This window comes from Puma concolor, chromosome D4 (assembly GCF_028749965.1).
Source record: "Puma concolor isolate L17-30 chromosome D4, mPumCon1.1.hap2, whole genome shotgun sequence".
NCBI lineage: Eukaryota > Metazoa > Chordata > Mammalia > Carnivora > Felidae > Puma > Puma concolor.
The window spans coordinates 7,499,833-7,512,788 of NC_141679.1; the positions used below are offsets into that span (position 1 = coordinate 7,499,833).

The 12,956-nt window shown below is 45.3% G+C and overlaps 1 protein-coding gene across 5 annotated transcripts in view; it reads left to right on the forward strand.

The window, feature by feature from the left end:
- The window catches only part of GLIS3 (GLIS family zinc finger 3), a 504,180-nt gene that overhangs the window by 186,811 nt on the left and 304,413 nt on the right, over nt 1-12,956 (forward strand). The gene's annotated exons all lie outside the window — the stretch shown is intronic.

Below are 12,956 nucleotides of genomic sequence, written 5' to 3' on the forward strand. Positions count from 1 at the left end.
TCATGACCTGAGCTGAAGTTGGACACTTAACTGACTGAGCCACCCAGGCGCCCTGAGACATACTTTCTTAGGCTGCCTGTGTCAGATGCTTTTCTCTGGGCACACCAGCCTTTGCTCAAGGTCCTAGCTGTCCCTGAGTGTGCCTGCCAGGACATTGTGAAGCCAGGGAGCAGGTAGCCCTGGAAGTGTATGTGAAATACACTGCACAGCTGTCTGTCTGAGGTCCCCAGCCAAGAAAAAGATGTAAACACCTTTATCCCTGCACCTTTACGCAGACAGACGCTGCCTGTGGTCTGGGAACTCCCTAGTGGGGAGGGCCTCTTGCTTCCAGCCCTTCTGAATGTCAGTGACCAAACAGCCTGGGAACATGAACAACTTAGCTTAAGCGGGAGGTGATTTGCTGGGGGTTCCGACCGCTTTCCAGGAGGAATAATGGTCACGTCTGGATCGGAGGCTGGAGGCTGGAGGTATGTGGAGGAAGGGGGTCAGGGCTGGTCGAATCTGTATGCGCTGTAAGAAATTACAACACGACGTGACTCTGAACTTCAGGAACTCGGGATACGACCTGGCTAGTGTTTAGTTCGGCGAGGGAAGGAGTGGCCGGAGGAGAGGAATTTCAGGGGACTGACAAATTTATTCATTTATTTATTTATTTTTTTTTTTAAATTTTTTTTTTCAACGTTTATTTATTTTTTCTGGGACAGAGAGAGACAGAGCATGAACGGGGGAGGGGCAGAGAGAGAGGGAGACACAGAATCGGAAACAGGCTCCAGGCTCTGAGCCATCAGCCCAGAGCCCGACGCGGGGCTCGAACTCACGGACCACGAGATCGTGACCTGGCTGAAGTCGGACGCTTAACCGACTGCGCCACCCAGGCGCCCCTGGGACTGACAAATTTAAATGCCAAGTGCTAGGGCAGGTGGCCGGAAAGGTTGAAGAGGCAGATGGTGAAAACACCTTTGGTATAAGAGATGTGTTTGACTCTGAAGACGCTTTGCTGCAAAACCATCAAGATGTAGAAAGGACAACCATGTCGTTTTAAACAGTCCAACTGACTGCTCTTCAGAATGACTGCTAAGTAAATTCCTGGTACGGTGGCTCTGGCCTCTTTTTAAATGGGCAGTTTTTTTGCATTATGGTCTCCTTCCGCTATGTTTATCTAGAGGAGTGTTTAATTTTTATTACTAGGCTAATCCCTGGATTAAAGGCGTAAAACATTCCATCTGTAAGCAGGAGCGTAGATGTTTGGGGTGGATTTCTGTCCTGGAGGAAAACCTAATTCTCTATTGAGTGGATTGTAACCGCAGATGCTAATTTAGAAATGTGTTTGCCAGATTCAGGTGACTTTGATAAGACTTTTATTCTTTTCGGTCTTGTGCATCTGTGCACACATTCTTGGGAAGATTGCTGCTGGGTAGTGTTGCATGTCAGAGAGGAGGGAAGTTTAGTCATTAACCCCACGTAGAGGGTAAAGGGGGGCAGTAGGCAGGCTGTGGAATGAGGAAAGGGCCGGGTTGAAACATTTCCAAGAGGTATTTTTGTTGTTTATACTTGTTAATTATTAATATTAATTATTGATGAAAAGCGGTTTTGAGTTACATGCCACACATTGTTTAGAAATAAATCGTCACATTTCTTATCTGGGACTATGGTAGATATTAAACTATTTCAAATCATCAGCGTATATTACTTTAGCAAGATTTTCCCCCTTCCTTCAATGATACAGACAAAAAGCCATGAATTTCTGGCTCATGGAAGTGAATACTGTTAAGAACTTTATTTGACCAAATTAGGTCAATAATTAAAAAGTATCTTTAGAGCAGAGTCCATATTTCATAAGTAAGACGCATAGGTAATACATAAGGCTCTATAGGTTAACGTGGCCAAATTAGTTGTGAGTATTGTGCTGTTGTCTCAAGTGTCTGGGCCTTTTTAGGTATATATTCTGTGATCATCTTAGTTTCTTGGAAACGAACTTTTAAGGAGTTCCTATGTTGTGTAGTTTGCCACATAGCTTTAAATGAAGTGTATTCCATTCAGATTTCAGCGGGCAGATATGTACGTACAGGATTGAAGATAGGTCTGGGAATCAGAGCTGGTTGATGTTCATATTATGTGTGTGAGGTGGGGGGCGGTGCAGAGGAGGAGAAGCGGGGGGAGAGAGAGAGAGATGGAAGTTCTCTCTGACAGATTGCGAACTGAAGTGACTTGGAGACCTTGCTCTCAGAGGCTGTAAAAGTCAATGCTTCTTAGGCATTGTGGGCTTTTTGAATATTAGTAGATTTGTTTCAGTCTCAGTCTTAAGGACGGTACGTTGGGTTTCCTGTGGGCATTGCTCGTTCTGATCGGTCGGCTCTTGTGTATGTCACAGCATTCGTGTGTGAAGGTACCAGTCATTGTCAACCCAAAGAGTTGGTGTGGTTGTAGGGCAGCAATAGGACCCACTGTCAAACCATGTCAGGGTTTTGCATTTGCCGAGGTGGCCTCCGGGGATGACCTGTATTGGTGTATTTTCACCGCAGGGAGAGGGTGATAGTAATGGCTCAAACACCTTACCTAAGGGGGAAGAAGTCGGCTGATCCTGGATCACTCCATTCCTGTGTCTTCTAAAAGGCTTGCCCACTGACCTCATCCAGAGCTTGGTGTTTGATCTCTGGGAGCAGGTGATTCACCACCTTTGAGAGCCCCAAGCTAAGATCACAGATTCTCTGGGGGATCTCTTCCCGCGTGTGAAGTTTATGGGCAGCTAAACCCTGCTCTTGTTGGGGTCACTTCATTTGGGAAGAAAAATTCTGCATCTGTGATAAATGGAAGGACGCTTGCCTTTTTGAAGGAAGCAGACAGCTTTTGGTTTCTCTGGGGAGAATTACTGGTGGGGACGGTCATGAAGAGAACAAGTAACTCTTTTGAGCGCATGGCATCTCCTTGCTTAACTATTTCCCAGAACAATTCTAAAGAAATATAATACAGGTAAGTTTTGTTATGTTCTCATTGTGAGTTATGTTTACAAGAAACAAAAATCGGATTAGACTCATAGAGGAGGAAAAGCTTTTTCCTCCCAGCAGCTTATGTTTTACATCACATGAATTCTAGCCATTTACAAAATTATCTGGTTTCTTGCCCCTACTCATGGTTGATTTTTTTCTTTCTCTTTCCATCTAGAGACCTTTGGATTATTTTTATTCATAAGTGAAAAATGTATTACAGCTTTATTTCCTTTTATTAATAGTTCCTTCTTGCCCTTAACCACATCTCTGACTTTTTGGCATGTAAAGTCCAGTGAGCTCATGCTTAATCATGTATAAACAACCATCTAATTATATGGTTTTGAATTTTCATTTGACCGACTACACAAAAATGACACAGAAAAGAGAAATCTGACAAGCCTCCCTGTCTTTGGATACCTGGCCTTTCTCTCCCTCACTCTCCCTTCACGCATTTAGTGAAATGCATGTTAAAACTTATCAAAAAATCAGTGTGCAGTTGCCAAGAATCTGAGGTAGAATTGTTCTTTTCAAGGCTACGTGTCAAAAAACAAATCAGTCGAGCTGAATTATATGTCTTCTTTACAAATTTCTTTCTGACTCTGTTCTTTCCTCCTCTGGACGGAGGTGTTACCACCATTCCCCGCGCCGCTGGTGTCCCATGACAGAACAGCCGGTATTCATGCAAGATTTCTCAATCTTCATCCCTCTGACACCTCACCTGAGGTGTAACAGCAACCATCCCAGCCGCCATGTTTTTGCACCCTCCCCCAGATCGCTCTGACTGACACATTTTTGAAAGAAGGTAGTGGGAAAGTCTTTGCAAACAAAGACTCCCACTGTGTTGAAACAAGGAGGGAAGAAGTTGTCCATTTCCTTGGTCCTAGAATTCTGAACGGGGAGCAGAATCTCTTCTGAACCTTGAGGTGGTTCACCACAGAGAGCTTGGTGTGCTGGATGGAAGAAGACCAAAGAAAAGATATGAATTCCTTTTATTATTTTTTTTCTGGATATATCCATCATTTCAAGATGAATACCTAGGAGAGTAGATTTGGCTGACTAGTATTTAACAGCTATAAGAAGAAAGAGAAGGGATACTCCGTGAAATTTGGCAGAGGTGATTTATTTTCTCACTAATTCCTCAGTCTTTTTTTTTTTTTTTCAACATTTATTTTTGGGACAGAGAGAGACAGCATGAACGGGGGAGGGGCCGAGAGAGAGGGAGACACAGAATCGGAAACAGGCTCCAGGCTCTGAGCCATCAGCCCAGAGCCCGACGCGGGGCTCGAACTCACGGACCGCGAGATCGTGACCTGGCTGAAGTCGGACGCTTAACCGACTGCGCCGCCCAGGCGCCCCCTAATTCCTCAGTCTTAAAACCTAATTTGATTTCTCAAAGTTCTGTGACTCTGAAACCTGCCTATCTCTAAGTGCCACGTGACTTTATGTACTTAGATGGGGTAAGTTTATTTGGAAGCAAATTGTATGGACTGTATTTTGATAATTTAGAGTTAGAATGGTCTTGCTAAGATTAGTGTCTGAACAGTCATCCTTACTGAAAATATTTTAGAGATACCTTCATAATTTATTTCACCAATGCATGTACAAGAAATGGTTTTTTGAACTATCTCCTTTAAATCAAAACAAATCAGACTCCAAGACCCCATCTTGTTGGTGAGTAGGAACTTTAGTCAGTCATCGTTGCCTGGGGATGCCTACTATCTTGCTGGGGTGAAGCAAGATCCCAGGATCTTTGTACAGAGCAGAACATTCCAAGAGCTTTCCTGGTTCGTGGTCCACAGATTCTTGCTGAGGTGCCCACTGACCAGGCCCATAGGGTCTCCAGAAGTGTGTTGGTCTGTGCATTGCTCGGCCACAAGCACCTGCAGGGGCCGGAGTCCCAGATGCAGAGTCTGGTCTTTGTAGGTTTGTCGTGCAGCCATGAGCCCCACCCCCACTGCCTTCCTTGACTTTGGGCACTCTCCCCTCCTCCTGGCTTCCTCCTCAGAGCACCTGGGTATCTCAGTGGGGTTACGGTTCTACACAGGACTAGGAGAGAGGATGGAATTGAACAGCATCTACTTTTAGCTCTGTTACAATAACCCCTCTGGGACAAAGGAACACAAGTGATAAATCATAGCTCAGCACATCTTCTTGCCATATACCTGGACTGCTCATGGGCTTTTTTGGAGCACAGTGTCCAGAGGCTATGGCCTAGAGGCAGTCTCTTAGCCCTGGGGACTTCTGGGTGTAGGAAGCTGGGTGCTGTCTGGTTCTTAGAAGATGGGTGACTGAATTTTTAATGTAGGAAAGTGTAATCTCCATAATCATTGCCTCTTCTCTGGGTCTGATGCTTCTGGGCATCCCATCTGGACTTGCCAGCCCATGTAGCATATGTAACAGAAAATATTTATGGTAGAGTATGTGTCTCTTCGGACAGTTCTGAGGAATTATGGTTTGAGGGAAAACAGAGAGAGCCTAGCAGCTCTTAATGATGGCTGTGTTAGACTTGCCTTTTAGAACTAAGAAGCTATCTCTAATACGAAGGATTGAATGGGATTTTGCCTCTGAACCAGCTCTTATATGCTGAAAAAAAAAATTCTATTGATTTGTATTGAGTGATTTAGACTACGCTCCTTTCATGTTGTGTGTGTGTGTGTGTGTGTGTGTGTGTGTGTGTGTGTGTGTGTGTGTGTGTGTGTGTGTGTGTGTAGGGAGTGTGGAGAAAGGGAGGCAAACTAGTAATGTTCCCAGCTGTTCAGTACCTTGGAGACCAGTGTCTCCAACGGTTGTGTTCACCAAGGATTATTGTCTTTCTTCCATTTATGATACATTTAAGTGGGGACTTCTCAACTACATCTGTGGTTTGAACTCGCCCTGCCTTATGGGTTGCCCTGAAGGTTTTTTTTCTGTATTCATTCGCCCAGCAAATACATGTGGGGCACCTGCTCTCTGACAGAGGGGCCCCAGTCACTGGTCCATACGGGGAGGGGTCTCACCAGTGGGCTGCTTTCCATTTCTCCTTCCATCGTTGCTTCCGGTTGACTTGGGGCTGTCGGGGAGGGGGGTGCGTATGACAGCTCAGGGAAAACATGACCTTGATTTTTGGAGAAGACTTTGTAATCTAGTACTTCTTATAGGCCCTTCAAGAACCTTCCTTTCTGCTTTCTTTCTAAGGTCATTTGAGGTTACTCTGTGTTTGCTTCTGCCCGACTTGTCCCAAGCCTCATCACTGCATCCTGAGATCGTAGCCACAGTGTCCTAGCTTGGCTTCCTGTCTTCAGTCTTTGCTCTGTTTCCATATGTGCTATAAATAGTTAGACCGTCCCCTTTGTAGTTCCTCAGCACATCACAGGTGTGCCCAAACACTATAGCTTTCTCGAGGGGGACAGGGGGCTGGCCTAGGAGGTCCCATATAATCTGAAAATCTTTAATCAGAATGTGAACCCCTGTGGCTTATAGAGTACTTTCTGTGCGCTGGGCACTATTCTAAGTGTTTTACACCCATTGACTTATTAGTTCTCCAAACAGCCTCGTGAAGATAGGTACATTTACCATCCCCACTTTCCCGATTAGGAGACAGAGGCACAGAGAGTTTAAGGAACTTGCCCAAGGTCACACGGCTGGCGCCAGTATTCCCATTCGTTTCTGCTTCACCGTGCTGCCTCCACACCACTTTCCCTCCTCGCTGTGGCCCGCCCACTCTTTGTGCTGCCCTCTCCCCGCCAGCATCAAGAGGCTGAGACCCAGCCTTACCCCTTCCACCAAGCCCCCTCCAGTTTATGCAGATGTTTTTCTTGTTTGGACACTTTATGCGCTCAGCATGATGGCAACTGAGTTTAAGATTGGGTGTTTCCTGATCGTTTCCTGCATTGGTTACAGTTCTCTCCAGCTGGTCAGATGCTCTTTGAAGGCTAACCCAACACTAGGGCTCCATTCGTACGGCAAGGCCCCAAGCCCGCAGGTGGCGGTTATAAATGTGACCTGCTCGAGGCGGGACAGAGGCAGTTTTCTCCCATTAGAGTCTGCGCCCTCCCCTCTTTGCTCCCGGCCTTTCTTACTATTTATGGAAGCCTTCTCCTCATAGAGCCAGTGTAATTATTTCATCTTGAACTCCTTTATTTTTAAAGATTACTCCCATGGTTTAAGCCCATCACATTAGATTGTAAGCCAGAACCATCTGTGGACCCGCCCTCCCTGGCGTATACACTGTAGCACGGTGCAGGGACACGGGAAATAAATACCTGATCGCCGAGCAGTACATTCCTAAACATGCCTGCACTGGTATTACCATATTTCAGAGTAATCATTTGCTTATTTAACAAATATATCTCCTTTCTTCCCATGGGGATTGTTAGAAAATTTGTCGAGGGAAAAGCAGTAAAATGTGCTTACATTTCCTCTTTGGTTTTCTAGGCTAATTGTTGGTGAACTTTATTTAACACTCTTGCTAAAGTCAGAGTCTCTACGGAGCATAGCAGCTCTCAGTTAACTTGGCAAATCATTACAAGGGAGAACAGAAGGGTCAGCATAAGCACTCTGTACTAATTAGTTGATAATTGATGTACAATAGCTGACTGATGGGACTTTAGCATATACGCTTCGGGAATGTTGTTTAATGTATCTTTACATCTTTGTGAGGTGGTTCAGAGCTGTGTATTAATAACATCTTAGCAGCAGTGCCTGGTGGTGGGGAGCAAGACTGAGGCTTCATGTCTAGGAATCTGGGCCCCTGAGTGGTACAGAAAGGAATATGATATTTTTTAATCTCTCGGGGTATAAATACGATCCCGTTTAATGCAGGGATCAAATGCAATGAGTAATGCTGGTGATTCTGTACTAGGGGGCCAACATTCCAGAATGCTGACAAAGAGTGTTGGTGTGAAAGTTGTATTCTTTGTGGGGTAAACTTGGTGGATACCAGCTGCGCTCCTGAGGGCAAAGTAGTGGGAGAAGTGCACGCCCTCGTGGGAACCTTCATTACTCTGGATTCAGGTTTGGCCCGTTTACTGGCTGGGATGAAGTACCTCACTTTGCAGTGGAGTTCCCCCAAACTAGTCTTTATGTGATTCCCCCCTCCTTTTTAAATTCCGTCTCCTGGATCTTTGTCAACCAATTAGGAAACCCTCCACCATATTCTTGCTTCCATGAGCGGCGCCTCCTTATTTCTGTCCTTGACCAGCCCGCGGGCGGCTTCTGGTTCACGTGCACCTCCGGCTTTGTCCCCGGCTTCTGGTTCACGTGCACCTCCGGCTTTGTCCCCGAGGCCTCCCGATTATTCTTGGGCAGGGCTGGCTTTCAGCGGGCGCACCACCACCACGGCACAGGGTCCAGGTGGCTGCCGGCTGGCCCGTTGCACCAGTAGCTTCTGACCTTGTTGGTGGGAGGGGGAACCTGTGAGTCTGCAGTAATTCACAGGGGGAGCCTGTGAATCTGGAAACACTGATTCGCAGCTGGGTTTGGAGCCATTGATGAATACCTACGGGCAGGTTGTTAGAGCAAGTTCTCCAGGACGACAAAGCAGTCCTGAGTCTGTCTCCGCCCGTTCTCCTGGTCAGACAGAGCCTCCTCCTACAGGCAGCCCTGACTCCTCTTCCTTTCGCCCCAGCACACGCCTTGCCTGCTCCTGCTGTTTCCATGACTACACTCAGGCATCTCCTTCTCGTCCGTTCGCTCGTCCTTCCTTTTATTTGCTCCTCTGGGAGTGTTATTATATGCATGCGCACTTTTGAAAGCTCTAAGGGTAAAGGCTCTGTAATAGAAAGATACATTTAACTTTGTTACATTGGGTTTCCCAAAGCTGTTTGACTATGGATCTCTCCGTGACCTTGCCATATTTGTTACCATTGAATACCCTTCGACTTCCTGAAGAACTCTGGGAAATGCCTTTGTGGTTAAAATTCTTCTTCTTCGATGAATTGTCTGGAACACAGAGATCTCTCCCTCCTCTGAACTCCCATCTCTGAAATTCAGCTTCCTGCTTAATCCTATAAAGTCCAGTCTCATTATCTGATGGTTCCCAGGCGAGTATGTCTTGTCTCGACAGATGGTAAGCTCCGTGGAGGCAGGACGCCATGTCCAGTATTCCTTACCGTCCATAGGGTTTCGTGCAGTTTTGAGCATTTGTCACATTTGCTAGCTTGAGATGCTTTGCCCTGGGTAGAAAAGCCAGTTATGTCTTTCCGATTCTCATCATTTGGTGGTGTTGGCCATTTACCCGTGCCTCGACGTGTTCAGAGTCACACGCTACACACATACAAGCGCTAAGTTGTTACTATACTACGTGGCAAGTGGAGTGTGCTTAGTATGCAAGCTTTTTTAATTTCCAGTCTTCGGGTGGAATATGAACGAAAGAGGGAGCCCTGGAGCCGGGGCCCGTCCACAGGGGGAGAAGTCTACTGTGTGTTGAGAAGGTCTTGGAAAGGGGGGTGCCAGCCTGTAGTCTTTGTCACTCTGGAGAGAAGAGGTGTTAAAAACAACTTCAGAAAGGTATGAGGGAAACCCTTGAATAAAATAAAATTAACACTTACAATGTATTTCTTAAGTGCCAAGCCCTAAATATACGACCTGTCGTAGATATTTTAATCCTCAAAACAACTCAGTGAGGTGTGTACTCGTATTAGTTCCGTTTTAGAGATCAGGACGGTGAGGCACAGAGAGGTTAAGTAGGTTGTCTAAGGTCACACAGGCAGTCCATGGTGGAGCTGGGGTGCTAACCGTACTCACTGTAGTGCTTACGTGCTGTTAATTTGTACTTTTTTTTTTCCCTCCATTTTTCTACTTTTTCATCTTCCTTCAGTGCCCTGATGTGCAGTGATTTACTAACCTACCTCAGCATGAGTCGCAAAACCTTTCCTTGAAATGCATGATCCTAGATTGCAAAACAACTGCTCTGAAGGGTATTATTGGGATAATTGGTAATATTTGAATATAAGTGGTATATTTCATGCTAATATGTCATTGCCAAATGTCTTGAATTTGATGATTATTCTATGGTTTTATGTATTTAGGGGTGAAGGACAAAAATCTCTACTGTTTTTAAATGGTTCAACAAATTAATAGTAGTAACAGTAATCTTATATAGAGATAGAGAGCTGGATGGATAAAGCGGTAAATACAGTTTATCAAGAGACAAAGCAGACTTCATTGTACTGTTCTTGCAATTTTTCTATAGTTCTGAAATGTTTTAAAGTGAAAGGATGGGAAGGAAACCCTGGTCCTCAGAGATGGAAAGGCATATATTAATAGATACTTACCCTTTCACTGTCCCCATTTTAGGGAATAGGACATCAAGGCACAGAGACATTAGAGCCCTTGCCCAGTGTCACGGCCAGTGCGTTGGGGAGACAGGACTCAAATCCCGATGTGTATTATTTTTCTGTTTCCATAACAACCTGCATTTGTGTTAGGTTGAACCATATAGAAACTGTTTTTATTTGGTCATATTTGACCTGTAGAGAAAGCCATTTCATACGACCCAGCCTAGAAGCAGGGATCGCCACTTTTGTAATGGATAGTTGGTTTGGTATTCATCTCAAGCCAGAATAAGGGCTTCATGGAGGCCAAGACCCTGTCCATCTGTCTCCAGGGGCTCCCTGGCTTAGGCATTCAGCAAGGTTCAGTTAAAGGAATAATAACAACCACAAACTTCGTGTACTTCTCCCTAAGACCCTCCCACATATATGCCGTTTCTGTCCCCCCTCCATATCTCTGTCATTTCTAGAGGAACCAGTGGGTAAACATCAGTCATTCTGAGGGGCGTAGCCTCAGCAGGGAGAATGGTGACACCATCCACTGTTGGACTTCAAGAGAACCCTTTTAACTAACGAAGACGTTAATTAAAAACATGCCCCTGCGAAGATTACTTCTCGGTTCTGAGACTCAAAAATGCAGTACTTTTGCATTCCTCACCAGCACGCAGTGATTTTGGCTAGAACGTATGTAGTACTCAGAATGCCATCCTCGGATCCTTCCTTGAGCCGTAAACACGTTTTTAAAAAACATCATGCAGTCTCTAAAAATAAGCGGTATTTCAAAACGAAAACCAGCACACAAGTGGTTGGCACATCTGGGAGACAGAAAAGTTGTGCAGTTTGTTTTCAGGGAGTGACAAGCCAAGGAACATTCAAACTTGGCCAAATGCAAGCTTCTCTTCTATCTGCGATGACACCTGGTTTTTAAAAAGTTGGCTCTGGCCTCAAAGCAGAGAGAATATTGGAAGTGGGTAGAGAATTAAATAGCATCATTTACTATCTTGTTTTGCGCAAGGAATTATAAGAAAGTGTTTTCTTCTTCAAGAAAGAGAAGGGAACAAAAAAGCAGTGTGAGGCATGAATAATAATAGCAGCAGGGACTACACTGACACCTGACATCCACCGACTACCTACTATGTGCCAGAAAATGTGCGGGGTCCTTTACGTGTGTGATCGGTGCTGGACGCACAGCAGTCCTGTGAGGTAGTGTTATTGCTCTTCCCATTTTACAGATGAGAGGACATAGGGACAAGGCCTACAAACGCTGCAGTAATTGCCCGAGTCACATGACCACCGGGGGTGGAGGCGGGCCACCCCAAGTCAGGCTGCCTCCAGAGCACAGCGTGCTTCTGAGCGGTCTGGGGGTGCTCCTTCTGTCTGGCACCATGAAAACAACATTGGAGTTGGATGGTTGCATTGAGCACCGTGGACCTTGGTCAAAGTATCGTCTGCCTCCCCTCATGAGAGGGACAGTACCATTTTCCAGAACGTTCTCACGGCTGCGCCACAATCGTGGCCTGTTTCCCATACATTTACTGTTCACCCTCGTGCTTTCAGACGCTGCCATTCCTCTGTGGTTAGATGAGATTCAAGGTGGCCAGGGAGTTTGGGAGGAGGAAGTGGTGTGGTAACAATGAGGCGACACTGGGGAAGGGAGGGTTAATGTCTCTGTGTTACAGAGCGAGGAGATGGTCTGACTGTGCGAAGCCAGGGCGGAGGGTTACAGAGGCAGTTGTCACCCGGGAGGACGGGTTTCTAATTATTCCCACCGGCTTCGTCTTTGGCTCAGACCTAGTCGGCAGTGCTGTGGAGAAGCATCAAGGGGGACTTAGTTGGAGTTTATTTTTGAAAACCAGGAGGGATTCAGTGGAAATAATGTGTGACTCTTTAATATTCATGTGCAACTGTCTTTTATTTTTCATTCATTCATCAAAATTTTTGTTCATTGAGGTGTAACTGCCATGTGACGCCATATTGGTTTCAGGTGTGCCACACGGGGATTCTGTATTTACACGCACTGTGAAATGATTCCCCCAGGAAGCCCGGTTACCATCCACACGTACTTACACACATCCTTCCCTCCTTCCTTCCTTCCTTCCTTCCTTCCTTCCTTCCTTCCTTCCTTCCTTTCTTTCTTTCTTTCTTTCTCTTCCTTCTTTCCTCCCTTTTCTTTCTTTCTTTCTTTCTTTCTTTCTTTCTTTCTTTCTTTCTTTCTTTCTTTCTTTCTTTCTTTTCTTCCTTCCTTCTTTTCTTCCTTCCTTTCTCTTCCTTCCTTCCTTCGTTTCTGTTTTTCTTTCTTTCTCTTTCTTTCTTTTTCTTCCTTCCTTCCCTCCTTCCTTCCCTCCTTCCTTCCCTTCCTTCCTTCCTTCCTTCTTCCTTCCTTCCTTCCTTCCTTCCTTCCTTCCTTCCTTCCTTTTTTTCTTTCCTTCTTTCTTTCGTTCTTTATTTCTTTCTTTCTTTCTCTTCCTTCTTTCCTCCCTTTTCTTTCTTTCTTTCTTTCTTTCTTTCTTTCTTTCTCTTCCTTCCTTCCTTCCTTCCTTCCTTCCTTCTTTCCTTCCTTCCTTTCTCTTTCTTTCTTCCTTCCTTCCTTCTTTTCTTCCTTCCTTTCTCTTTCTTCCTTCCTTCGTTTCCCTTCCTTCCTTCCTTCCTTCCTTCCTTCCTTCCTTCTTTCTTTCTTTCTTTCTTTCTTTCTTTCTTTCTTTCTTTCTTTCTTTCTTTC